The following is a 25089-nucleotide window of genomic DNA, read 5'->3' as shown; positions in this document are numbered from 1 at the left end:
GAAAGCTCTCAATTATCCTGTGCAGTTTGGGGAGTTCCATTTGCATTGTTACATTGCATTTTATCTTGTGTTATAATTGCTGTTTATGAGCTGCACTATGCTAGAGTTTATCTAGAAATAGTGAAGTAAATGGTGTAGCACTGTGTAAGTTTAACGTGAAATAAATGTGTACTGAGACATTTATTTTCCATGGCATGAAATCTCTCAGTTAAATACGTAAAAATATGCAGCAAGAACATTTGTAATTATGCCATGTAAGGTTGAAGGAGTTAATATGGAAAACTTGTATTGCAATGATTCATGGCAAATAGGAACAGACTTAGAGAAGTGTGGCTTTGTTACAGAAAATTTTTAAAAACCTAGGTGGGATTTTTCAAAGCTATGTATACAGCCAAAGAGAAACGAGGAAGGTTTTTTCACAATAATTTTCCTATAGGTCACTGAGTAGAGCTTTGCTCTGTAATCACTAGACATTGTTTCCAAAGCACATATGTACTGATGGTAGGGTTTAGCTTCCAACTTGACAGTGGGTTGGGCAGATTCATAATGGAAAAAAATCTGTGCTGTAATGATGAATTACTGTTTTTTGGTGTGGTGTGCGTTTTTTGGGTTTTGTTTTGGGTGAAAGAATAGAGAAATGTATTTAAAACAGCCTGATCGCTGCCTTGTTCTTTGTTGTCTCTCTCAGAGGTACACATATGAAGTCTTTCTGAGCACTGCATGGAATGGTAAGGCAGCTGCGTGTGTAGCAGCAGACTGCTGAGTCGGTTTTGCCCTGAGAAGGGGCTGTGCTACAGAGCTGTGCATGCTACTGCTGCAGCTGTGCTCTAGCCTTCATTGCTTCTGCAACTTTGTGGCTATGTTACAGAACTATGTAAAAATCGTAAAAGATAGTAAAATTCTCGATAGAGCCGCAAAATTGGTTTGCTTGTAGCGCCCCAGAATTACAGCAGCTGGTGTCCTGCCTACTCTTTTCAATGCCCACTCTCTTGCTTGAGATGGGGGGGGGAGGGGAGAAGAGGTAGGGTGGTGAGCTTCAGCTAAAAGTGAAAACATAACCTGATGAAAACAGTGAGCAACTGCTTCCCTGAAGAAAAGCAAATTAAAGGTGTTACTTTCGTCCCTGAGTAACAAAAACCTCTGGAATGGCTGAGTGAAATTTTGTAATGAGACTTGCCCACTACTTTCATCTTCCTCATGTAGAAAATCGATTTCTCCTTATTTTGATTGTAATGATTGCAAATCCTCCATGTCATCTTATTTCTAGGCATTAATTACTCTCCTCTGTGAGAGCCTGCACATTTTGTTGTTGATCATCAGTTTCTGGCTGCTAGATCTTTTCATACCTTATTAAATGAATGATCATGCTATTCCAATATCACCTTCTCCTATCAACATTATAACATCTTAAATTGCATACATATTGCTTAGACTGTACTAGGTGCTTCATAGGCAAATTGGTTACTGTTGGAAGCGTTGATGTTTGTGGACAGAAAGTCTATCATTTGTAGTGTTAAAATTCCAGAATATTGTTCTGCAAAAGTGGAACCCTTCAAATACTGTAAAATGAGATAATAGAAAAGAAGTTACTTTGAGATAATAATGAGATAATAGAAAAGAAGATGGCTGCTTGAGGGCCCACTGAACAAAATCAGTACAGAATCTTGTTGGGTTTTTTCCCCCATGGATTTACTAAATGTTGTAAATACAGTATTGGATAGTTCACCATCTGAAAGCATATTCCTGGAACAATCAACCTGATTGTTGGGTTTTAAGTAAGTAAATAATTTGACTGCTTTTACTTTTCCATGTGAGGGTTGAAGAGGAGGATGAGCGATTATGTTATTGAATGTACTAGTTAAATATCTTAGGCTGTTTACACTGTAACTAATAATGCTGAGTAACTCTGGGAACGAATCTGTTTTCACTTTGAGTAGACAGGTATAATATAATTGCATGCTGTATTAAACTGCAAACAGTTTTTAAATACAGGTGGAGTAGGAATGTTTGGACCGGCAAATGCAGTAAAACTTGAATTGAGCTTCTTGTTCAGTTAATTGTGTGTTTGTCTATTAACTTGCATGGCATGGCCTGCTGCCTGTACACTCTGTAAAAATCAAAGCAGTATCCACCTTCAGCAAATTTAGGCTATGTCTGCCTTAAATCCTTTCTTAAATCCACTTTTGTGAGTAAGTGGAAGGAGGGGTGTTTTAAAGAAAAAACAGCCCTGAGGCGAACAGCAGAGGCGTGGGGAATGCTGCAGTAGACAGTGTACATGGTGGTTGGAGTCCCTTGGAGGTGTGAGATGGGGCAAAAGCTGCTTTGTACATTGCCTATAGATATGCTTTGCCAGTAAAATAGACTCAGCAGGCGGAGTCACAGTCCTGTGGAGAAATAACCTTTTATTTAGCTTTCCTGTAATATTTTAGTATAGGGAGCAGTTGCTCAGTTCCCAGTAGCCTTTTTTTTTTTTTTTTTTTTTTTTTTAATCTTGATGCAATTTTCTGAAGCTGAACCCAAACTTGGTAAGTTCTTGAAAAACTTTGTAGAGAAGTATGTACAAAATCATTTTAGGAGGAGGAAATTGTTGCTACCAGTTACATGAAACTGTTCATGCAGATGATGCTGACTTGCAATGAAAACGTGTGCTCCTGAATTTATGCCCTTAACTTCACGATGCTGATGTGCTTCAGTGGTGATTCTCATGAGGTATACGTATTCAGTCTCAAGCGTGTCCCTTTACAGTAGCCTTTTGTGACGTAGTCTGGTTTTCAGCACAATTTACTTTGACATTTACTTGAGTGGGTTTTTCTGTTGAAAAGGGTATTTCAGATATCGTACCGTAAGGTTTACAAAAGAGTTGCATCTAATTGCTCAGGCTGAAGTGCTCAACCCTCCTGGCTTGCACACACTCTGCCCATGAAACATGTTAATCCCCTCCTGCCCTCCCCCCATTGAAGAAGTCTGATACATTTCCTTTTGCATTAGTTGGGCCTTCTGGGAAATACATGCAGAAATAAAAGACTTTTCTATAGCCTTTTCTCCCTCAGGAATGCATAGAAACTGGCTCCTTGGATGTGGTCCACAAACTTGAAACTTGATTGGGGGATGGGGGAGGGAAGGAAATCTATAATCCCATGCACATGTTACTGAGAGAGTCCTAATTAAAAATGGAGGTAAAGGTATAGAACCTCAGAAGATCTCACGGTACTTTGCAAATAAAGAATATGTTTGATTGGGTTTCTTTTTTAAACCTGTGTGTTTTGCTGAGATTTGCCTCCAAAGCAGGTATTGAAAATTCTTAGCTTTGTGACCTTTGTTTGTCCTTCATCTTCATTAGCAGTGTCTAACCAGACAGTCTGCATTGAAGAGGCTTGTTTTGTTTGCAAAGATTACTCAGTTATTGCAGTAGTTTCTCAACTAGTGGTGGTACTCAGAAGTTTTACCTTAACTATAGCAAGAACTGGACCCCTTGCCTTGGTATAGTTATTTGTGCGTACCAGTTACACATGCGTGGAAGCCCACAAGAGAGGTGACTGCAGGTTTTTACATGGTATCCCTGTGTTGGTAATTGATACCTGTAGTGTACTACAGGCAGAAAGGCCTTGCTGAGAACGCTAGAGGGTTTGGTTGTATAGGAATGCCTGCACCTTGGGATGGGTGGGCTCTCATGTTGCAAAGGACCCTGAGTTTTGAGCTGCCTGTGGCCTGTGTATGGCGGTGGCTCTTGAGGCTTGCCAGTGCTGCACCTTTACAGGAAAAACCTTGTGAGGAGCTCACCTGGGTTTGGTTAGCTGTGGAGGTACAGTGGTGCTGCCAGGGCATAGAGTATGGACTGGTGTGGTTGCCTGTCCATGTTGTTGGGCATGTGGCCGTGTCCATGCTGCCCTCCTCCTGCCTGAAAGAGGAGTCTGTGATTTGAGATACATGAAGCACGAATGCAACCTCTTATGGGCAGGACAGTGTGGTTGTTCCCAACGTAGGCTTGCCTGTGGGTTCATCTTTGCTATGGGCAAAACCAAAGTTGCCTCTTTCTCCTCCATGATTATATTTATTGTTTTAATGTAGCCTGAAAATTGCACAGTAAAACTCTTTATTATGAATACATATGCAAATATCTAATGTCGCCACTTGCTCATTAAGATCAACTCAACTATAGCAGCATTAATAGTGCTTTATGTGTTTCCCATGGTCATGGCATCCATGGAGACTTGTGCCTCTCAGTGCTGGTGCTCCACTACCATTGCATATGCCAGAAAAGCCAGTTGGAGCTACTTCTGCCAGTTCCCACTCCTTCTCCTTGCTCCCATGCAGGTTCTTCAGAAGTGGTCGTGCTGCTGTTTGGAAGCCTGATGCTGCAGCACATGCGTGCTGCTTGCTGATGGTGTGTCCGCACCAGTGACAAAGCAGCACTGCTGCGGGGCCAGGAGCTGCCTCAGCTGGTTTTGCCAGTAAGAGGAGTATTGGTGAAACCGTGGTGCTTTGGTGAGGTGGAGTGTGAAAAGGGGCATCAGCAAATTAAGGGTGCATCTGACTTGACTGAAGTGACAGTTTCTTTCAGCTGACAAAAATATTTCATAAGTGTTGGCTTTCATTTATTATTTAGTGTGGAGTTGTATGTCATGTTCATTGGCAGCCCCCAAAGGAGGGAATTATTTTAATTCCACGCCTCTTCCAGAAGCAAGAGATTATGATCTCTGTGATGATGGGTTGTCAGGCTGTCTCTCCCCCCAGGTTTTAGGATGGAATTGCAGAAGATGGAGTGTTGGTGACCTTTTCCACAATGTCCTCTTCTTCTGATACTGATGTCTTTTCCTCATGTCTCAGTGCTCTCTCTGCCTTGATTTCTGCTATGGGTCAGTTTAATAAGACCATTTGGCATTCTAATGTTACCAGCTGACAGTTTCTTAGAGCCGCTGCATTTTTTTTCCTCTTTGATTTTAATTCGGGTTAGTAGTTGATCTTGTTTGTGCAGGCACAGATTTTTACCATGTGGTTCACTCCCAATAGGTGACATCTTGTTTTGTGGGCTTAGTTTAAGCCCGTACCTTCAATGTAGAGGTAGGGCTTTCTTTAAAGTATGGAAGGCTGGTGTAATCTGGCTTTGCAGGCTTTTGGGAACACTTTCCAGCACTGACCAGCTCATTGTGATTAATTACTTGGCTGCTAATGAATGGGGAGATGTTTTCTGCATTTTTGTTATTGTCAGTGGTTGGCGCTTTTTCACAGTTTGCATTCTGCTTAAGTAGTTTCCATAAGATATAATACACTGCTTCCAAATTATATTTTTAATTATGTTGAGCAAGTTGCTGATTTTAATGTGGAGTCTTTTTTTAATAATGGCTTCTCAGGCTGTAGACAATGTTTTCCTGCAAAACTGGTTCACTTGAACTCACTCGTATGTGACAGTTGCCATGAAGTTTGCTGGTCCAGTTGTCTTAACAGCAGACTGCTTAATAGGTGAGAAGGCTGAAACCAGTAGTTTTTGTTTAATTTAGAAACTGACTTTCTGTTCTTTGATTCACTTTGCAGCGAATCACACAGTACATAAACATAGCATGTGGTTAATCTTTTATGGCAGTATTTGCTTTTGAATGGTGGAAAAATTCTAAGAAAAGTGTGTTGGAAAACACAGCTGTTTAATGACAGCTCTTAATTTGCTCCTTGATTTGATGTTTAAATTTCTAAGTATGCAAAAATATTTCTGTATCAAAACTTACATCATTGGGACATTATGGTGTGCAGCTTCTTTTTAATCATCTTCCTGAAAGAATGGTTGCTGTAGACATGATGAATCTTCAGTCTATTTGCTGAGGAGTGCCTGGAGAAAAAAAAAATGTACTTTGTTATGCTCTGTGTGTTTATCTAGAACTTTAAACTTTTCTAATTTTCCTTGTTGTTTCAACTGCATTTCTTTCAGATAACACATTTGACTATGGAATAGGGTTTAGGCATGGAAAAGGTATTTCCTCCTTTCACGAGGCTGGTATGGTGCTCATGGGTTGGAAAACTGCGTGCCAGCAGAGTTTCTTCAAAGCAAGAAATAGGTGGAAGTTTAGTCGAGTTTAGTGCTGGGGATTTTTTTTAACGTCTAGTTAAAATACAGATCATTTGACAAGTTCTTGGTGGAAAACTTGGGTAAGAGTTTCAGGGTATAACATGTGAACTGATGAAAGTTGTCTTTTTGCCTTAGGAAAAGAAGGTTAATCCATAATGTGAAACAAACGGATCAGCTGATGTTTTTCAGCATGGAAGATGCCTTTTAAAGGTCTGATAAATCAGTTGTGTGGTTTAACATTGAACAAAGGCTTTTTTAAAAATAATAAACCTGTCTGATGTTGTGTCTTAGAGTCTTAATGGTAGATGACAGCTGTAGACTTCCTTCCTTTTTCTGCAAGGTATTTCAGTGTCTGTTGTATGGGGCCCTCTGGCTGTAGCAGCAGTGTTGGCCAGCAGCTGCTGGCTTGGTGTGACCAGAGTCTTCTGGAGCAGCCAAAGGCTGATTTGGAATGTGAGATGTGGTAGGGATCCAGGAAGGCTCTGAGCCAAACTCTTCACCAAACAGAAACATCACTGGGCATCCATTAAGGGGGAATACTTACTGCTAGGGTGGTAGGCTCTTCAAGTTTATGGCATCTGAAGATTGTTAGGAGTGCAGAGTTAATTTTCTTTCTAAATTAGATGTGGAGTTTGCCTTTCTTGTGTTTTACAGCAACTCTTATTTTGAATATCTTGATGTTAACTTTTTAGTTACTCCTTTGTTGTAAGTATGTGGAGTCTGGCCTAGCAAGATCAGCCCTGGTGTCAGCAGGGCTGTCCTCTGAGGCCTTTATGCCCTTCTTGTAGGCATGGAGCAAGGGTAGGGGACAAGGACGAGCAGCTGCCATGCCCTTCCTTGCTTTCAGGTAGTGTGACAGGAGAGCCATCCCTATCCAGCACCAGACTTTGGGAAGGGCTGCTGGAGCTGAATGGGCCAGGAGGAGCCCGTTCTGAAGGATGAGTGGGAAGCACTTTGTTTTGCTTTGCCCACAGTTAGTGGTTGAGAAAGTTGCAATGCTGCAGCTCCTTTCAGCAGCGCTACAAAAATGGCCTGTCTCTAGTAATTTATGCCTCTCACCAGGTTTTTACACTTGCTGTATTCCATGGTGATCACTGCCTCTGTCAGCTTCTTGCCCAGGTGTGTCCCTGTCTGCTCCCTCCCTGCCCCCTGTGCCTGCCAGAGAGCGCAGGCTCTGGGACTCTGGAATGTGCATCCTCCATCTCTTACCTTCCCTGTGGTTTTTGGGGAATAGTGCTGTGCAGCATGGTTTGGTTTACATTGCAGACAGTTGAAATGGTGGTTTGTGAGCATACGGCTCCACACTGGCTTCTGATCCAGCACCAGAGGGAGAGCAAACCAAAGCCCTCTGGCACACGGCTTGCTTTGCTGGCCCCGGGAGGTGGAACTGGGCCTGCCACACCGGCTCCATGTCCCATTTAATGTTGGTAAAGAACTGTGAATCACCTCTTTGTATCTGTAGAAATTGGATTCAGCAAAAATGGCAGGTTTAACAGGTAAGATGCCTTTCTAGGGTATTTGTGTTTGATGATGACAGCAGGGCCTATTGTGAGGGTTGGCCTGTGTCCCTTCTGGGTAGTGATGCTGTTAGTAAGGTTTTCTAATGTGTAATCTGGGACTATTCTTTGTCCAAACTCATCTGTTTTGTCTGAGTGCTAACTGATACAATCTGGATCACCAGGTTTCTACAATTTCCAGGGCTCACTAAAACACAGTATTGGATTGTTTGGGGTTTTTTTCTTCTTTTCCTGTTTTGGTGTTGCTGAGCTTTTCTCTGTAATCTTCTCAATTCTGTAGGTATCAATTTTTAAAGTATTTTTGCCTGTTGAGAAGCTTTTTGGAGCAGATGAGGTAGCCACTACCTTACAATTCCCATGGTCACTGCTCCTCTGGTGTCCTAGAACTAAGATGACATCATTTGCTTCCCATATAAGTCAAATTCTGGGAAAAAAAAAAGGGCCCCTACACCAGAAAGTCAGCTAGTGGAAAACATGGGATCCTTTATCTGGCCTTGCTTTTCCCCATTGTTTTCCTCCGTGTGGTTGAGCAGGGCACTCACGTCTGAGTGCCCTGGGACAGGAGCCAGATGCAGTGGTGGCCAGACTGGCTGCAGGACATGGGGAAGCAAAGCTGTGTTGTGGGACATGTGCAGCGCTGAGCATTATAGTGTGAGGGAACTCATCTTTCCTGGTGTTGTAGCTGGGTGGCCCTCCCCTTGCTGCTTCCCACCCTGAAATTCCTTTCTTTCATCTAAGTTTAAGCTTATTTGAGAGAAAGATATTGGGATTCTCATTGCTTGAAGAAGATAAATTCAGATTAAGCTGAGTGATTTCTGCTAAAAGGTGTAGGCAGGTGGTTTGTTGGCTTGTAGTGAATGAAGGGGGAAGAAGGAAGTAAGTCAAAATATTTGTTTTTATAATCCCATATGTTTCCTTTCCTCTTGCAAATTTTTGTGTAGGTCTTAGTTGATGGGCATAAGAGGATGGAGGGGATTTTTGCGTCTTCTAGCAATTTAAGAATTGGACTGGGATTGAAGAGAAGTACATGTGTTCATGGCATGGCCAAAGTTGTATCACGAGACAGATCTGTTGTGCTCTAGTAACTTATGTCTGCTCATTTCTTGGTTAGAAGGATTTCTACCTGACCTACCTCCTCTACCCCCATGAAGTGATGTAGCTGCAGTGGAAAAGGAGTGCAGAACTTTTTGTTTATTAACCTTAGGAACTGTGCTGAGCTGACTGAAGTTGTGCAACTTAATGAAAGATCTTGGTGTACTGAAAAGTAACTGTTATAAGAAGAAAGAAAGCAACAAAAAACCCCCAAAACAAGCCCCAAGAAATGGCTTTACCTATGCCCTTTATGTTGTAAAGAGTATCTGTGTTTTATAGATTCTGGAAAGTAAAAGTTTGCTGTGGGCTTTTCTTTTCAGTAAGTCTCCAGCTACCTAAATTGACATCTGAGGATTCCAGTGCTGACAACCCCCAGAGGCTGCTGGTCTCCGTCCTGACTTTTGGCTCTCAACCTGGTTGCTTTGAAAACAGGGGGTTTTGGACAGACATTGTCTGAATGTCTCAAAAAAGAGTTTTAAAGGACACTTGGAAGGATTCATTTGTAAGTTTGGAGATTTATTGTAATGTCTTAGTGATTGTGAGCAGATTCCATGTATGTTTTTAATATGTGCTGCTTGTAATGCATATCAGTTTAGTGGAACTCACTAAAGCTTGGTTTAGTCTTCTTCCATTATCTGTTTTGCCTGTGAGGGAGTACAGGATATTATCTGAGTTGTGCAGGGTTAAGTACTAGAAAATGTTTGCAGTGAGATAAATTCAAGAAACACTGCCTGTGTGACTTGTCAAAGAAAATGTAATGGGCATAAATGGATAAATACAAATGATGAGGAAGAAAAATTTAGCTGACTCCTTAGAGTAAATTATGTAAGACCACAGTGTTTTGAAACTGAAAGCAGGTATTTCAGAGCAGTAATAAAGCACACTTCCATAAAAGAAAAGTAGCAGTGGATTCTACCACTGCTGTATGTTGGGAACTGCAGGAGGCTGTGTATTGCGAAGTGCTTTTCTAGGAGAAAGATTTTAATTTTTCAGATTTTAACTTCAGCTGACTTTTGGACAGGTTTAGCAGCCTTCGTTACACGGAAGGGCAAACTAGTTTTCAGTGGCAGCTTTGGCTCTGCTAGCTCCGTGGTTGTTTTCCTATCCATATATTCCCTTCTGTGAATGCTTTCCATGTATTATTTATTATGAGTTTGTTTCATTTCTTACAGGCTTCACCTGGTCTAATTCACAGCACTGTTACTGACTTTTGTGCCTCGACTTCATGCATTGTTTCATCCTAGTGCAGAAGCAGAGGTATTTAAAAACATGAGAAGTGTTGGTAACTGGGAGAATTACAGCTTATATCTAGTTTCTTTTGGTTGATTTTGAAGATAGCATTAAGGCATGTCTTCTTAAACTTAAAGTCATAAAAAGTAGTGGATTTTGAGACTTTGTTTAAGGTGTTCATCTGTCATTTTCATGAGATTATCACTTACAGGCACTTGACATCAGCCAACTCAGATCCATTTTGCTAATTGAAAAACATTATCTCTCTGTGCGAATTTCTAAATCATGTGGGTTCATTACATAACTTGACACTAACAGGCTGTGATCGAATAAATCACTACCATTAGAGGCCCTTTACTTGTCTCAGCCTGCTGTTTCATTTTATTGTGGAATTTCTTTCTTTGGCTGTTTCTGAAGATTCATATGCTCTTTCATAATTTTTTTTTTCTGATGAAAATTGGGATGAAGGTATTTATTCTGCTGTTTTCAGTTGGTCCTCACATTGTGTCACCTGTGATTGCTGCTTGTAGTTAGTGTGATCAAACATCACAATTTCGAAACAACATTGAGACAATTTATTTCTGTTTTTAAATGTGTTATACATATTAATGGAACACCACCAGAAGCTCAAAATCCTTCTCACTTCCTTTATGAAAGGAATTTTCTCATTACCATTTCCTTACAGTGTTTTGCAATTTCTTATGTTTCTGTAGTTTTACTGAGGAGTAACTGTCATATCACAAATGTTTTGGAAGAAGTGAATATCTGATTTTTTTTTTTAGATGTTTGTCTCATACTCAAGTGTCAAAATGTTGTATTTTTTTCATAGATTTGAAAAGTTTCAAAGGAGCACTCAGTGTGGTGACCAAGGAGAATGGAAGGAAGGGATAAACTGTCCTTCCTGGGGAGGGGTTTTGTGCTATCTTTTCTAGCTAATAGCAGTAGTTAAGTTGTATGATGTACTTAAAATCTGCTGGCTGTTATGAAAAGGTGCTGTTTAGTGAAAAACTGTAGGAGGAAACTTTGGAGAAACTTGTTTTATTTTTACTAAGACTTTTTGCCTCTTCTTTCAGTTCATAATCTTTCTTTTCACTGTTGCGTTTGTTGAGAGATGAGAAGTGGAGCTACCTGCAGTAGTTCAAGTCCTTGTTGACTGTACAACAGTCACCTTTTGTTCTCCAGTTGAATATGTAAGAGACTGACTAACAATGGTTTCGTTATGTGATGGCTCCTGAATGCTGTTGCCTGATGGGCAAGGAAGCGTCAGCTTTAATTAATGGACAGTCTGTTAGTACAGTTTGTTTGTTTAAACTATGCTAGGAGGCCCATTGCTCAGTGATACACTAACCTACAGGAGTATTTAGTTGTCTGCCTTGGAAACCTTTCAGACTGGTGTATGAGTTGCAGCATCTAAAACACATTGATTGGCAGAAAAGTTAGACTTGTGCCAGTAGCTGTGAATTATGATTTATCTGTTTTGTAGCTCTGCTTCTGAGAGTGACAGGCTTAGTATCCAGTTCTTCTGACAGGGAAGCAAGTGGATGCCATCATGCTTAGGGCTTTAATCACAGACCTGGTTGTGTTTTTCAAGATGGCAGTACTCACCTAAACATTTTAGTAACTGCTGTGCTGTCTTTGGGAGCCCTTTACATTTACAGTAAGGTAGACAAGCCTTCTAAAACAAAGTTTCACATACTTGTTACTCAGGGGTGCATAGCATGAAAAGCAAAGGTTAATGAAGTGCCTGTGTGTGAAAGTCTTAGTTGTATGTTAACTTTTTCTTTGGCAGCTCTAAACTATCCTGATTGCAGCTTTTGTACAAAGCGTTTTCTGTCTGCTGCAGCTGTTGTGACTGTACTGTGTGTCATGATCAGTCTGTCACTGTTCATTGATCTGGAGGGAGGTAGTCATTAATTACTCACTCCACTACCTGCTTCTCTAGAAGTGCTTTTAGAATCTTCTGATGAGAGTGCTACTCTAACTTTGATAGGGTGAGAGGGCAGAATTTGATTAAACACCAGTGTATTTCAAATTAGTTTACTTCATATGGTTTCTACACAGAACTGTGTCTTTCAGATTGATTTTTTTGTTCTCGCTGCCTTTCTTGTCTGAAGTTGCATCAGGCTGAGGCCTCTGAGAGTTTGTGTTAAAATTGTAAATGCAGTTGGTTTATATTTGCCATACCTACTGCCTTGATTTTCTAAATGGTCTTTATGGTACATTTTCAGTCTTCAACATATAGCAAGTACATTTTAAACATGCTAACAGTGCTTGTTCATACTTTTTTTTGTCCTATCCAAGTAGTGAAATCAGCTTGTGGTACAAATTATACTTTGCTGAACTTGTCATCAGGCATTTATCTGCTCTATCTCACAGTGCTCAAAATGGCTTTTGGTGTTCTGCGGTCAGTGAAGTTGGAAGACAAAAGTAAATAAACAGGCTTCAGCATAGGCAACCTGTCCCTTTCTGTTCTTCCTCAGTGTTCGTTTTTAGGTCCTGCTGCTGACCATTTGTGATGCATCATTATATTCTCATAATGCAAAATCATTACGTCCCTGCAACAGTCTGCTAGTTTTCATCAGCATGGGAACAGAAGAGAACTGTGGGATCACTGCAATTCAGTGACTTATTTATTTATGTTCTGGGAGCAGCTCACATTTTGGCTGGCAGTGAGAATGGAGTATTGGCATCCCCCAGACACTGCTGTAGAGAGAGGCTTTGGAGGCAGCTGAAGCCCACATTGTCTGTCTGCTTAAGGGACTGAAATGAGATCTAGCATGGGAAGAGAGCAAAGGTAGTGGGATCTGCACTGTGTCCTGGTACTCTGAACTCGACATCTTCCACCCTTTAGTGCACCTGCATGACAAGCTTTGACACATTGTTGGTACTATTGTAGATCAGAATCCTGTCTGTGGCTGTGTGTTTCACTGATGCTCATGTTGGTGTTTTTGAAGTGCTCTCCTGTGTATGTGTGTGTGTGACAGAAGCATCTTGTGCACTTGCACTTATGCTTATTCAGTCCTCTGGTATCAGCACAGAGTTTTCAGAGCCTCAGAGGTCCTGCCTCTCTGTGTGCTTCTCACCTTCACTGTAGCTCAAACACAAGTTAACACAGACTTCAAATAAAATAGATTGGTATTCTGCAGTGTTTTCTCACTCGGTTAGCAAGAGTGTTAACCCTGTATGTGCTGTGACCTGAAGAGGCATGCATTATAGTTCATCAAGTAGAGCTGCCAGAAAGAAAATTACATAAAAGAGATTAAAAAGTTACACTCCTGCAATTAGAAATTGAAGAGACAAGTGGATCAGTGGAAACCTGAACTTGTGAAGAACACATTCAAGATGCTTTGTTCCATGGCAGCAACTGGTCTGGTAGCTTCCAGTGTGTTTTCTCTGGTTGGCAGAATTTCAGTAAAAACCGTTACACTTTCCAAAGCTGTAGTTCTGCACTGCGGAAGAGAGCAAGCATATTCTTCCTGAAAAGACTGCAATTAAATGAGCTTTTGCTTGTTCTCTTGCAAGTTCTCTTAAAACTTGTCTGGCTCTATATTGAGCTGTATTTAGAAACTGATCTGGCTGAAAAGTGGTGTCACACCTCCATTTCTCCACATAAAAGCAAATAGCCTAGTTTTCCTGCTGAGTAAGTTTTTTGAAACTTCAAATCAAGTGTTTTCATTTGTCTGTAAGAACAAGGGGAAGAAAACTCTGCATGTGTAGCTTTCTGCATCTCTCACTCTAATGCATATGTTACATATATACTGCTGTTATAAGCAGTCTCTGTCTGGTGGTTGTATAAAGCCTGGATTTTTCTGCTTGTGTGTCTGATCTTGTTGTTCTTGTCCCTTGGGTGATGACATTCTGTTCCTGGTTGGCAGAGGTGGAGTGAAGATTGTGTTGGTTGCTGGCAAATCTCTACATCTCCATTAAAACACGGCTAATATTTATTCAAATTACCTTCCATCTTGTGCCTGATACTCTTCAAACATTTGGGGACTTTTCTGATGGAGCAAAAGCACTTGGTAATTTACATTCTCTTTAATCCTTGATAAGTAATGCTGATTGGATGCCAGACATCAAGGGGGAAAAAAGGCATGTTGATGTGCAGATGTGACTCCATCAATAGCCTGGAAAATATATTTAACTTTTTTTTTGTACATCCTAGAAGTATATTTTTTATATCCCAGAAGTATATTCTCCAGACCATGGCAGGCCTGAGAAGTGCTGAAACAAGCAGCAATGTGGATCCCTACCTTAGTTCTTTCAGCTAGCATGCCTGGTTGAGAAAGTGGTGTTCGAGGGAGGGCCTTTTCTCTTTTTGCCATGTTTGTAGAGAATGCCAGTCTTCTCTCTGTATGGCCTAGGTTGGTTCAGTATGCCGTGGGGGATGGTGCTGGGTATTTTAATTGAATGTGAGAAAGAGCTGGATGATGGTGCTGTTTGAGCAGTAATTTCCAGAGTAGCCACTGACAGCCAAGTGCAGACTCCCATACCACCTTTGATGGAGGATCTTTTGCTTGCCCTTTGCACAGTGAATGCAGTGTGTTGTTGGGTGCCTGTCTTCTGGCCTGAGACTAAGGGTATGTAGGGATGGAAGGCACAGCGTTCTGGAGGTCTGTTCACAATAAGGCCCATCTTGCCATTCCTCTGTAGATGTGCCTTCAGTATGGCACAGAGGGTAATGCTGATGGAATTCATTTAATGAAAATTTTGCTGCCATGGCACAAATTCTCAGGCCGGAGCAGAGAAGAAGTATACTTTTGTGTTTTAAATCAGTGAGTGTAGCAAACACCCTACTTACATAATTTCCCTTAGAATTATGAACTGGTTTTGCTTTTTAGAACAGTGTTTGTGTTTTCAACAGTTGTGGCAGTGCTTTCTGATGTGATTTTCATGACTCTTACGCTTTAGTCACTTAACGCACGTAGAATGAGGAAATGCCACCGTTTGCAGCAGGAGAACTGGCTTCTATGAGAAGTTTAATTTTGGCCTTATGGAGGCCCTTTGGTAGCTTTGGCCAAGTTTGGAAGCCATCTCTTGTCAGCCACATGTTATTTTAGATGAGTTGCCTATGGCTGTGGCCCTAGACATGTGATTGCTTTTGAAGAATTTTTTGAAAAAAATATACTGCTTAATCATTACAGTGTATTGCAGTTCTACTTCTTTTTCATGTGTAAAACCCCAAAATGACAGCCTTGGTTTCCTTGCTCTATGCTGTTTGAAAAGGCCAAGTTTGGAAGGTGGAATTCTGGTTTTATTACAGAGAAATCTGGGAGAAAAAATGTAAATTGAGATTTTTTTTCCCTTCTCTTCATGCTACAACAGCCTTGGCTCTCTGAAGAAGGAGCTAATTGACACTATGTTCTGAACTGTGAGGATGAAATTTTGACACTCAGTGCTGTGAGAACAGAACAAATGTTCACACATGTTTTGTTGTGGAATTTTGCTGGTTTTGGGTTTTCTTTAAAGTTTTGGTTTTTTTTAAATAGCAGCTTTGATCTGATTTTTGCCTGTCCTGTGCTATTGTCATAACTTTCATAGGCACCAGATGATTACTGAAATTTTGGATATGCAGTGTGTCTTAGTACATTAAGTGTGAGTCCCACAGAGAAACCATGCTTTTTGGAAACGGTCATAAAAATATTTGAAAGATATCTCCCCTTCTTGTTGCCAGTCTTCTAGAAAGTCTCAGTGTGGAAGCAATGAACCCCAAAACATGTATATTCAGGCTACTTCCCTGCAAACAAAGTAAGATGTGATTATTGTGCCATTTACAGGTTTTTGGTTGTTTTTTTTGTTGGGAGGTTTTTTTTGTTTGTTTGTTTGTTTTGTTTGTTTTTTGGTTTCTGGCTCATGGTGTTAGGTTGGTAATTTAGCATAACCATTAACTGCGTTTTAAAGTGATATAGAAGAGCCAGGCAAAATTGAAGCTCCCAGTGTGTTTGGTACCATGATGAATGTATTTTCTGTTTCCTAATGGATTAACAGCACTGTTGATTTCAGAGTTCTCTTGGATGCACAATGAAACAGGTTTTGAGCTTGTGTGTAAAGGGAGTATTTTTCAGTTGGAAAACCACGCTTACTCTTATTTGTTTGCCAGATGCCGCAGAAGTTAATCTTTTGCTGCAGTATATTTCCTTGGAATATCATGTTTTAGGTTGCTGCCAGAGAGATGCTAACAGATGACAAATTGGAGGAATGTGCCTCTAAGTTTATAGGGTTAAAAGTTAGTATATGTTCTCTATCTTTACTATGTGTAAAAGCAGTAGAAGGTCAAAAGAAGTAGAAGTAGGAAGTATCTTCACATAGAAGAACAGAACAATCTTCACACAGAAGATTGACCTCAGGTTCATTCTTGCCTGGTTGTGCTGCTTCCGGTACTCTTGTCCTGTACATCCCACATGGATGGCAACATCCTGACAGCTGAAAGCAGCTGTCACAGGTGTGTGGCAATTAAACATGGCACTTTCCTGTGGCGCCTACAGTAGTTGTTTCAAATCTGCATTTCCTGATAGCTATTTTACAGATGCATTGGATAGAGTTTAAAGGAACTTAAGTTCTTAATTTCTTGGCTGTGCTTATATGAGGCTGTAACACTGAGGTATTTTTAAATTGTCGATCAGTTAGCTTCCTCATTGGACGTTGTTTACGTTACCAAATAATTCATTCAAATATTTAAAAACAAGCATTCCAAGATTTAATTTGCATTCCAATTTACTAGTCTATTGCCTTTCTTCAAAATACAAGTATTGCCAAAAATGTTGTCAGTGATGTGCTATCTGCATATGATATATGCAGATACTGAAGTATTTTAATGTAAATATGAACAAAATTTTTTCAGGCATTTTTGTATGCTTTTTGCAAAGGTTGTAGCCTTGGGATGCTAGCCAGACTTTGAACTGTAAAAGAGAGCATAAAGAATGCAGGATGTTTTTAGAATAGACTGAACTGTAAGCAGATGGCTTCATTAAATTCTTTTTAGACAAGGAAAGCAGTTGCTGCTTTTGGAACAAAATTGGCTAGAGGAACTGCTTGTACATTGCCATCCCAAGTGTGTGGCAGGTAGAATATTTGTACAACTCCATGTAAAACAACTGGTCCATGTGCCTTCAAAATACAGATGCAGGAGGGTGGTGCCTTTGTTCTGTGAAATGATAGATATGAATTAGAACAAAAGACTGAATGTTTCATCAGTAAACTTTCTGTGCATGTTTCTCTGAGAGTTGATTTTTTGCTCCTTGACACCAGAATTCTGTTCTTTGCGACAAAATCCTTTGTTTTTCTCTTTTTTTGCTTCCTTTCTGGAGAGCACAGTGGAAAAACTGCATTTATAACTAAATGTAACAGAATGGAGTTACAAATGGCTTTTGAAGGAGAGTGATACCTGAAAGGTAATTTTCTTCTTTTAGAATATAAAAAACTTCTGGCAGAAGTGTACCAAGAGCATGGTTGCTCAGGATTTTGGTGTTCCTGTGTTGATTAAAGTTTTGTGTGTGCAGTGAGCAAATTTTTGCTTTGCTTGCACCTAAGCTGCAGTTAGGTACTTGATGCTCAGTTTTTTCCCAGTCCTTCTAGCCCCAGTGTTAAAAAAGAGCTTGTAAAGTTTGAGTCAAGGCAAATACTCTCAAGTCACAATATCTGAGTACCCTTCTACAAGCAGAATGTCTGTAGAGCTTCAAAGATACCTTTAAGGAGGAGAATTTGAAGGGCTGTTAGGTCCTTTCAGAGTTGAATGTTTCCTTTAATTTGTTGTCTTTGATTTTAAATTTGAAGGCAATAAACCTGATATCTGGGAAGACAGTGTCCTGCTATAATGCTAACTCTATTGGTATTGATTGCAGCATATCCATTCTTTTGCCTGTGAAATGCCTCTTTATTACAAATTGAGTATTAGCTTGTTTTAAGTAATGGAGGAGGACTGGTGCGTCTGGCAGATCTGAACTTGCGTGTTAAGGCTTGTCTGTTGGTATACAGTATATTCTGGGGAGTATAAAACAAGGGCTCTAAACAAGCTTCTGTGTTGGTTTCAGCTCTGTTAAAATGCCTCTAGCAGATAATCTAGGACAGTAGTGTTGGGATTAATTTGTTGTTTATGATTGAGTCAGAGGAATGCCTTTATTTATCAAGGTATTTGTGTACTGATTTGTTTCATCATACTGAACCAAATCACTCGGCGTAGTAGTTGTGTGGAAGTTTGTTGTGAATGTTTACACATATTTGAAAAATAGATCAAGACTATAGTTTTTAGCCAGGTTGCTTTTTAAAGGGTAAATTTGTAATGTACACATGCATTGTGGAAACCGGCTGAGCCAGACATCATATTGCTGGAGGAAATTTTGTGCTTAATTAGAATCAATACATTCCACCATGAGAGTAGAAAATGACCTTGAATTTGGGAGGATGAATTACTGGCATGTTACTGGCCTTGTTTGAAGTTTTTCCTGTGTTATTTGCACCCTGGGTTCTCCTGCTAAGCTTTGTATGCCTATGATACTTTCTTTTAAAATGCTGTCTTTTATCTGTGTGTTTCCCAGAACTGTATGTGGTACTGAGAGAGCTGGACAGTGCCACTATTGTGATAGAAGTATCTGAGCACATCCACTGTAAATGCAATTCTGACCCTAGCTATGTCATGCCTGCCACTGTCCGTAAGACAATGCTTTTGGAATTATCGTGGTACATGTTTATGAAAACAGTCAGGGCTGTAAGTGGAGCAGTTCACCCCACCCCATGTTGTATCGGGTATTCGCCAAGATTGGCAGCATTTTTCTTATTTCTTCTTTCGTCTCTCTTTGTTGCTGATAGATGCAGCACTGCTTCATAAGGTTCTGGAGACCCTAATGGACAGGTGTTTTAGATTCTAGATTGCACCCATTTTCACCTTTCATTTGAACAAGAACTGAACTTTTATAACCATAGTTCTGGTACATCACTGAGTGTTAGCAATATATGCTATGAAAAGTAGTCTTATTAAATGCCAGTCCTTGCACGTCCTCTGGACAGAAACTCAGTCCTGTGTTTGTGTCTGTCATTCTTTATTGATGTTTTGCAAACAAAGACTGCTAAGCCATTCAGACATCTGGGCTGAATCACATTTAACCAGCTTATGTGAGCAAATGTTTCTACCCATTCACGTAGTGAAATGTTAGCTGCAAAGCCTGGGATGTTCTGCACGGAGATGAGAGGCTTAATGTGGTTATGATTTAACTAAATTCACTCAGCTTGTTCTAACTATGGCCTTTTCCTCATAAAGGCAGAAATGATTGCCACTTGGCAGTCTAGGTTTAATCTTTTGACCCATAGAAATTCTCTGCTTTTGCTCTTGCTTTGTTTAGCTTCTGTCAACCACAGACCCATTATAAGCAGAAGCAAAAGAAAATGTCTGCAGACATTTTGCAGATCAGATGCCTCTTGTGTCTGGTCAGCCTTGGTTTGAACCAAATAATACACAACATCTGAAAACATTTTTTTCTAGTTTGGTAGTGTTTTTCTCTGCTGGTGGAGAAGATTTTCAGCTTCCTTGAAACTGGAGATGTAATAATGATCCATATTTTAAGATGATAAAATGTCTGCTAAGACTGGAGTGCAAATAGTTCTTAGTTGGAATCTGCTTTGTTTCCAGATTTTTCCTAATATGCAGCAAAGGAAAATGAATCTGGTATTCCCATATTCACTCCTGCAACTTTTTACCTGGTTATCAGTGCTATAGCTCACAGGTAGCTTCACACTACTCTGAAGTGCTGCAGAAGGTGGCCCAGGAGGAGGGTGGGAGGAAGGGCAGTACTCCAAGGATACAGCCTTAAGTCATGGCTTCAGGTTGTGCTTAATTGAGTAACTGCAGTTGTCTCTTCCATGTCATTTTGCTCCCTTCCCTAACCTCTTGTGCTGCTTCTCTTGAGTGAGATCTTTATGATGATGGGACTGTAGAGTGTCCTGGTTTAAAACTTATTCTTTGTCTTATTCTCCTGAGATAGCTTTCTTCTGAACAGCTGATTTTTGAATTTTATTTTTATTTTTACTTTTTATCTCCACTGTACTATGTGGCATGTTACTTGCCCAAACAAGCTGTGCCTGTTCTGTTCTTGTGGTGTTCTCTTTAGTGCTTAATGCAAATCCTGCTAATCGGTGGTTGTTTCTCTTTCAGGTACAAAAAACTCAGTCATTGTTACACTAGCTTCCTCAAGTCCTCTTGATGGGCAGCATCCACTGTGTAGATTTAATAGTGAATGCTGTGTAAACCCTGGCCTGCCTATAATATTATTTGCAAAGTGAACTAGTAAGTTGACTTTCAGGTCTGTAGACTTGCCTTATCCTTCTGCTGCTGATCAGCCTTCTGCAGTCTTATGGATATAATTGTCACAGACAGGCTTCTGAAGGTGACATGTCATCCTTTCTAATCCAATAGAGTTTAATCTTTAGGACTACGAGCAATTGACATTGAAATGGGATTTGATAATATTTTATATTCTTTAAGCATTTTATTTGCTGTTTCTTGTTTCAATTTGGCAAGCAAGCAGCAGAAACAGCTCCATGTTCCTCCATAGCTTTGCTGCTATGAAGACCTCTTCCTGAGGTCTTCTCTTCAACTGAGAAATGGTTTTTGTTTTTGTTAAGTCTTCCAGTGTGCTGCAGTAACACACTGAGGTGTTTGCTTTATCTGCTTTAACAGATCACTTTAAGGTCTTGTAATCTTATTTGTCTCAATTTCAAGATGAGAAGACAAGGATTGGAGGACTACAGACTTTTATTGGATGAACATTTCACCTGAAAAATACCATTCAGCTCTAGGTTAAGTCTCAGTGAGGCAGTCCAAATGATGGCACATTTATTTCTTGAAATCATGCATCTCTGTTGTTGACATCCCAAGAACAGGCTATGTGCTTTGCTGTCTGAGAAAGTGCTTCTTGATGCTTGTTGGTCTGAAAGTTTATCAGTCATCCTGGAGTCAAAACTATGAAATAGGACCCTGGATGGCAATGTGAGAGAGAAGTCCACCTAACCTGTGCCTCTTCTGGCAGCATGGAAGAGAGTAGAGGGCCTGGCATGGGGTCTTTGCTTGCACTCGCACCTCTCGCTTAGCACCAGCTCACGGAGAGGGGTTTATTTAGGGCACAGGGTATGGCTGCAAGAAGGCCAGTTAGAGTGCTCCTGAGAGAGTAGGCACTTTTTCATATCTGTCTGCATTCATATCCATGAGATTGTCTCAGCTAATGGATGTTTTCTAACCTTGTGTATAAATACTGAAAGTGTGGTTGTACTACTCCTGTGGCCAGTGTGGACCTTCTGTGCAGTTGGAAGAGTCCTGTGGTGGCAAAGCAGTGGCTGCTAGAATGAGGTAGCTCTGGTAGGTGTCAAGGTAGCTGTGAAGGAGTGTGGTGAGTGGCTGGGAACTCTTCACAGAGGAGAATGGAAGGTGGGAGGTGCTTACAAGCAAGCTATGCTACCAGCTCCTCAGACTGTTAAAAGGACAGATAGATAATGTTTATTAAACATTATTTGTTTATTATCTGTTTTTCCCGTGAAGCCTTATGAAGTGGCTTAGTAGGAGAGAACTATTTGGTAAGTGACATAAGCAAACTTTCACTGAATTGCTGAAGTTGTAACTTTCACAAGCCACATGAAAATCCTCACTAGGCAGGCTTCTCACCTTCTTTCTTTGGGAGTTGATGAAGTCTTCAAGTCTTACTGATTGGTAAAATTTTGCTTTTTTAAGCTGTTGTTCAAGTGCCCTACCAAGAAGAGGCTTTCATTGTGTCCAGTGTGACATTTCAGTAGGCTTCCTGAGCAAGGCTTTCACCAGCAGCCTCTGTGTGCGACAGCAGCTGGTGGAGTGCTCTGCTCAGTAGCTGTTTTCCCAGGCATGGTCACCTTCTGTTTTTGCAGTTACCTTGTCCTTTGGAGGTGAAGGAATTGATCCCAGGCTCTTGCACTCTTTCTCAGACATAGAACTGGCAACGGCACTATCATGTATCAAGAGAAGCTTGAGCATAATGCATGGAAAATGTACCAGAGCACTTGAGGGAAGATAGATGCTGTTGACAAGTTCTGAGCCTTGGATGAAAAAAGACTCATCGCCCATGGAGTGGTCTGAGCAATTGCTAGTCAGCAGCTCATCTTGGTCAGGACCTGACCAGATTGTTTTCAGGAGATGTATTCTCAGGAAGTGTCCTGTGAAGCCTCTCTTGTTAAACAGGAAGGACTCCTGTAGGAAATCTTGCAAAAAATCCTATAGTAGGTAGAATGAAGCAACCAGTTTTCATAGTCTTAGAAGCAGTGGGATATGCATCTTTGGTTCCCTGTGTATCATGAGTAATTTGGAGAACTTAGGTAAATGTCAGCAAGATGAAACTTTTATATCACTGCTGAAACATATATGAAATAGACCTAATTCTTTAGTTTGTCATAAGTTTGTCATTGTTTTGGTGAGGGTTCATTTTGAGCAGTACTTTCAAATGCTAACACCTGCTTAGGAGTAATGCCATTTACAGCATCTAAGGCAACGCAGAATGGCAAGCGTTTTGCTTGCATTCTTGAGGGAGAGGTCAACTGTTGTGAAATTGCATCACCATTTTCTGTCACTAAAGCATTGGATATGCCACCAGCCTTTCAGAGCATGTTAGATTTCAAAAACTTTACCTTACTCAGATACTTCTGAAGTGCCATGGCTCAAAAGAGCTGATGATAAAGTGCTTAATGCCCATTGTGTTAGAAAGATAGAGAAACTGTTTGAGCATAGGTACTGTGGTACCTATATTTTTTCTGCAGAGTGACTACTAGTTTTAGACTTTCTCAGAGAGCAATCAGGGAGGTTTTGTAATCAATAAGGAGCAGCTTGTGTTGTGCCTTAAGGTGTGCAGTTGGCTGACCTTGCTGGTGAGCAACTTAGACCATCGCATGCAAACTGTAGTGCAATTTCTCATGTGTCACTGAGCAACAAATCTGTTGTTAAAGACTGTTTTGCCAAGCAGAAATATGTCTGCAGACTGTAAGAATAAGGAAGCTTAAATGAAGCTTGCTAGCAAACAGTCCAGCAGGAGACAGGATTCTTAGCAACAAAAATAATGAGATTTGTCATTCTGTCTTAAATTGTAGAGGAGCGGTAACAAAGCAGCTAATACAAGGACGTTAATCTGGAGTACTGATTTCAGTTTGTAGTGTGTACGCTCATGGTTACCTTGGATGACTTCTAATAGATCTGCAAAAGCTACTTAAGAAAAGCAAGCTGATTGTTAGTAGATTTAAATTCTCAGTGCAAGTCTACACATCCTATAGGAAACTTGAAGATTAGTGGTTTTCAATTTCTAAAAAAAAAAAAAATATAAAATTTCTGGATTCAAAGAAGTCTAGATAATAATTTGCCAGAAAGAAAACTGTGTATCAGAAGTTGCTCCACAAATAAACAACATTTCTGGGTTCACATTTTAATAATGGGACATTGTTTTGGGTTTTTTTTATTATAAATTCTTGCAATAGTTTAATATTTCAATTAGAGAAAATTGGGGGAAGTGTAGGGAGAGTGAGAAGGAAAATAATGCTTTAGTAAGAGTCATTCGTTTACTGTATTAAGTCTGACTTTATCAAGCAAAAATTGAAACCAAAGCAAATGACCAGATTTTTAGCAAATAAGCTCAATTGCAATTGAAATTTAAATTTAGAAAATTAATACATCCACAAAGAACTTTAACCTTTAAAGTTTAATTTATTTGAATTAATATAGAAGGATGATGTTTGTTTTCCTTTGTAGAAAGGGCCTATTTATTTTATAGGGTATATGGGGGCTTTTGTTAGTTTTTTTGCTTTGTTGAGCGCACTTTAAAAGAGAAGGGTGTTTTGTGGCATAGAATGACATTTGGAATACAGACAGTGAAGGTTTCCTCCCGAGTCCTGTCTCCACTTGTTCTGGGTTGTGCACCAAGGAAAGGGGATATAGCAGTCTTAAGGATGTTCTTTGCATGTTTTATGGTAACATGTCACCAGTGTCTGACGGCCACAGAAACTTCTGAAGGGGTACAGGGAAGCAGCTAATGGCTTGAACACCTCTGCAGAATCTGCTTCACAAGTGACATTAATTGCCACTGAATTCTCTGACATATCTCTCTTGTTTGGGATTAACTTTTGCATTGGGCTCAGCTTAACCTAATTTTTCAACTCTGACATTTGAAATGTGAAAGCTGTAAGTGTTCTGGGGTGGGAATCTCTGGTTTGAGATAAGACATGAATGGTGGTTGCTGTGGCATTTGGAGGTCAGCATTGCCAAGGAAAGCTTTGTTTCTTTGTTGAGCCCTAAACCTTGTAGGAAGCACATAAATCTCATCTTGCCTCTAATGCCTTTGTGTAATTTTCCAGTTCTGCTTTTCTGTAATATTAAAAACCCTCAAATTTAGCTTTCAACAGCTAGAAACTTGTTTTATCAACAAAGTTTGAGGCAGAACCTCTGTGGTGTGCATATCTCCTATCTTTCCTCTTAAAACATCTGTGATAGTGCAAACAAGGTTTTTGAAGTTAATCATTGAGTGTTACAATGACTCTCTCTCCAGCATTTCATTTGGCATAAGAAAAAGCTCATTTTAGGCTTTGCAGGAGTTAAAATCCCAGTAATGCTCATGAGAATGTTCTGCGAGCAAAGCTTCTATTAATCCTGTTCCTGACATGCTCCCACATAATTTGATGTGAAACCTGAAGCACTTGCACTGAAAGATCTGCACCTGCGTTTTTGGATGTACAAAAAGCAGTAATATGGGCACAAACTGATACCCCGTTACTAGGTAAAGGTCAAAATGACCTTTGCATTATTAATATCAGCACAAGGGTTGTATTGAGGCAGGAACAGTTATGATCAATGCTGTATAACCCCACAGAATAGATGCAACAGCAAATGATTAATCACTGCATTTGTGTCAGAGTTTTGGGTTTTTTTTCAAACTCCTGAGTCAGTCATTGCTGAGTTGTTGCTGACTGAGTTCTGCTTATGTTTAACAAGTTCTGTTCTGTGCAAACATTTTTGTATTTGCTGGTATCTATAATTTCTTTGTATATCTTACAGAAGAGTGTAGACTCTCTGGCTGTACATAGTTTAAAAAAACAGCAAAGGTTATTTGTGAGCAATGGTAAAATAATCTAAGGATGATTTGTAAAATCCATGTCTGTGCTGTCGGTGGAAAGCGCTAGCAGTGTATTTCAGAAGTATGGTTCTGT

The 25089-nt window shown here is 40.1% G+C and overlaps 1 protein-coding gene across 12 annotated transcripts in view; it reads left to right on the top strand.

Moving 5' to 3' along the window:
- Positions 1-25089, top strand: part of SEMA4D (semaphorin 4D) — a 100217-nt gene that overhangs the window by 21347 nt on the left and 53781 nt on the right. For 2 of the 12 annotated variants that reach the window (XM_064736220.1, XM_064736219.1), the window contains exon 2: positions 8988-9169. The exons of the other annotated variants lie outside the window; for them this stretch is intronic. The gene's annotated coding sequence lies outside the window, so the exon portion shown is untranslated. The remainder of the gene's footprint in view (positions 1-8987; positions 9170-25089) is intronic. 12 annotated transcript variants of the gene reach the window in all.

This window comes from Zonotrichia leucophrys, chromosome Z (assembly GCF_028769735.1).
Source record: "Zonotrichia leucophrys gambelii isolate GWCS_2022_RI chromosome Z, RI_Zleu_2.0, whole genome shotgun sequence".
NCBI classification, from domain to species: domain Eukaryota; kingdom Metazoa; phylum Chordata; class Aves; order Passeriformes; family Passerellidae; genus Zonotrichia; species Zonotrichia leucophrys.
This window is presented reverse-complemented; position numbering and strand designations above follow the sequence as displayed.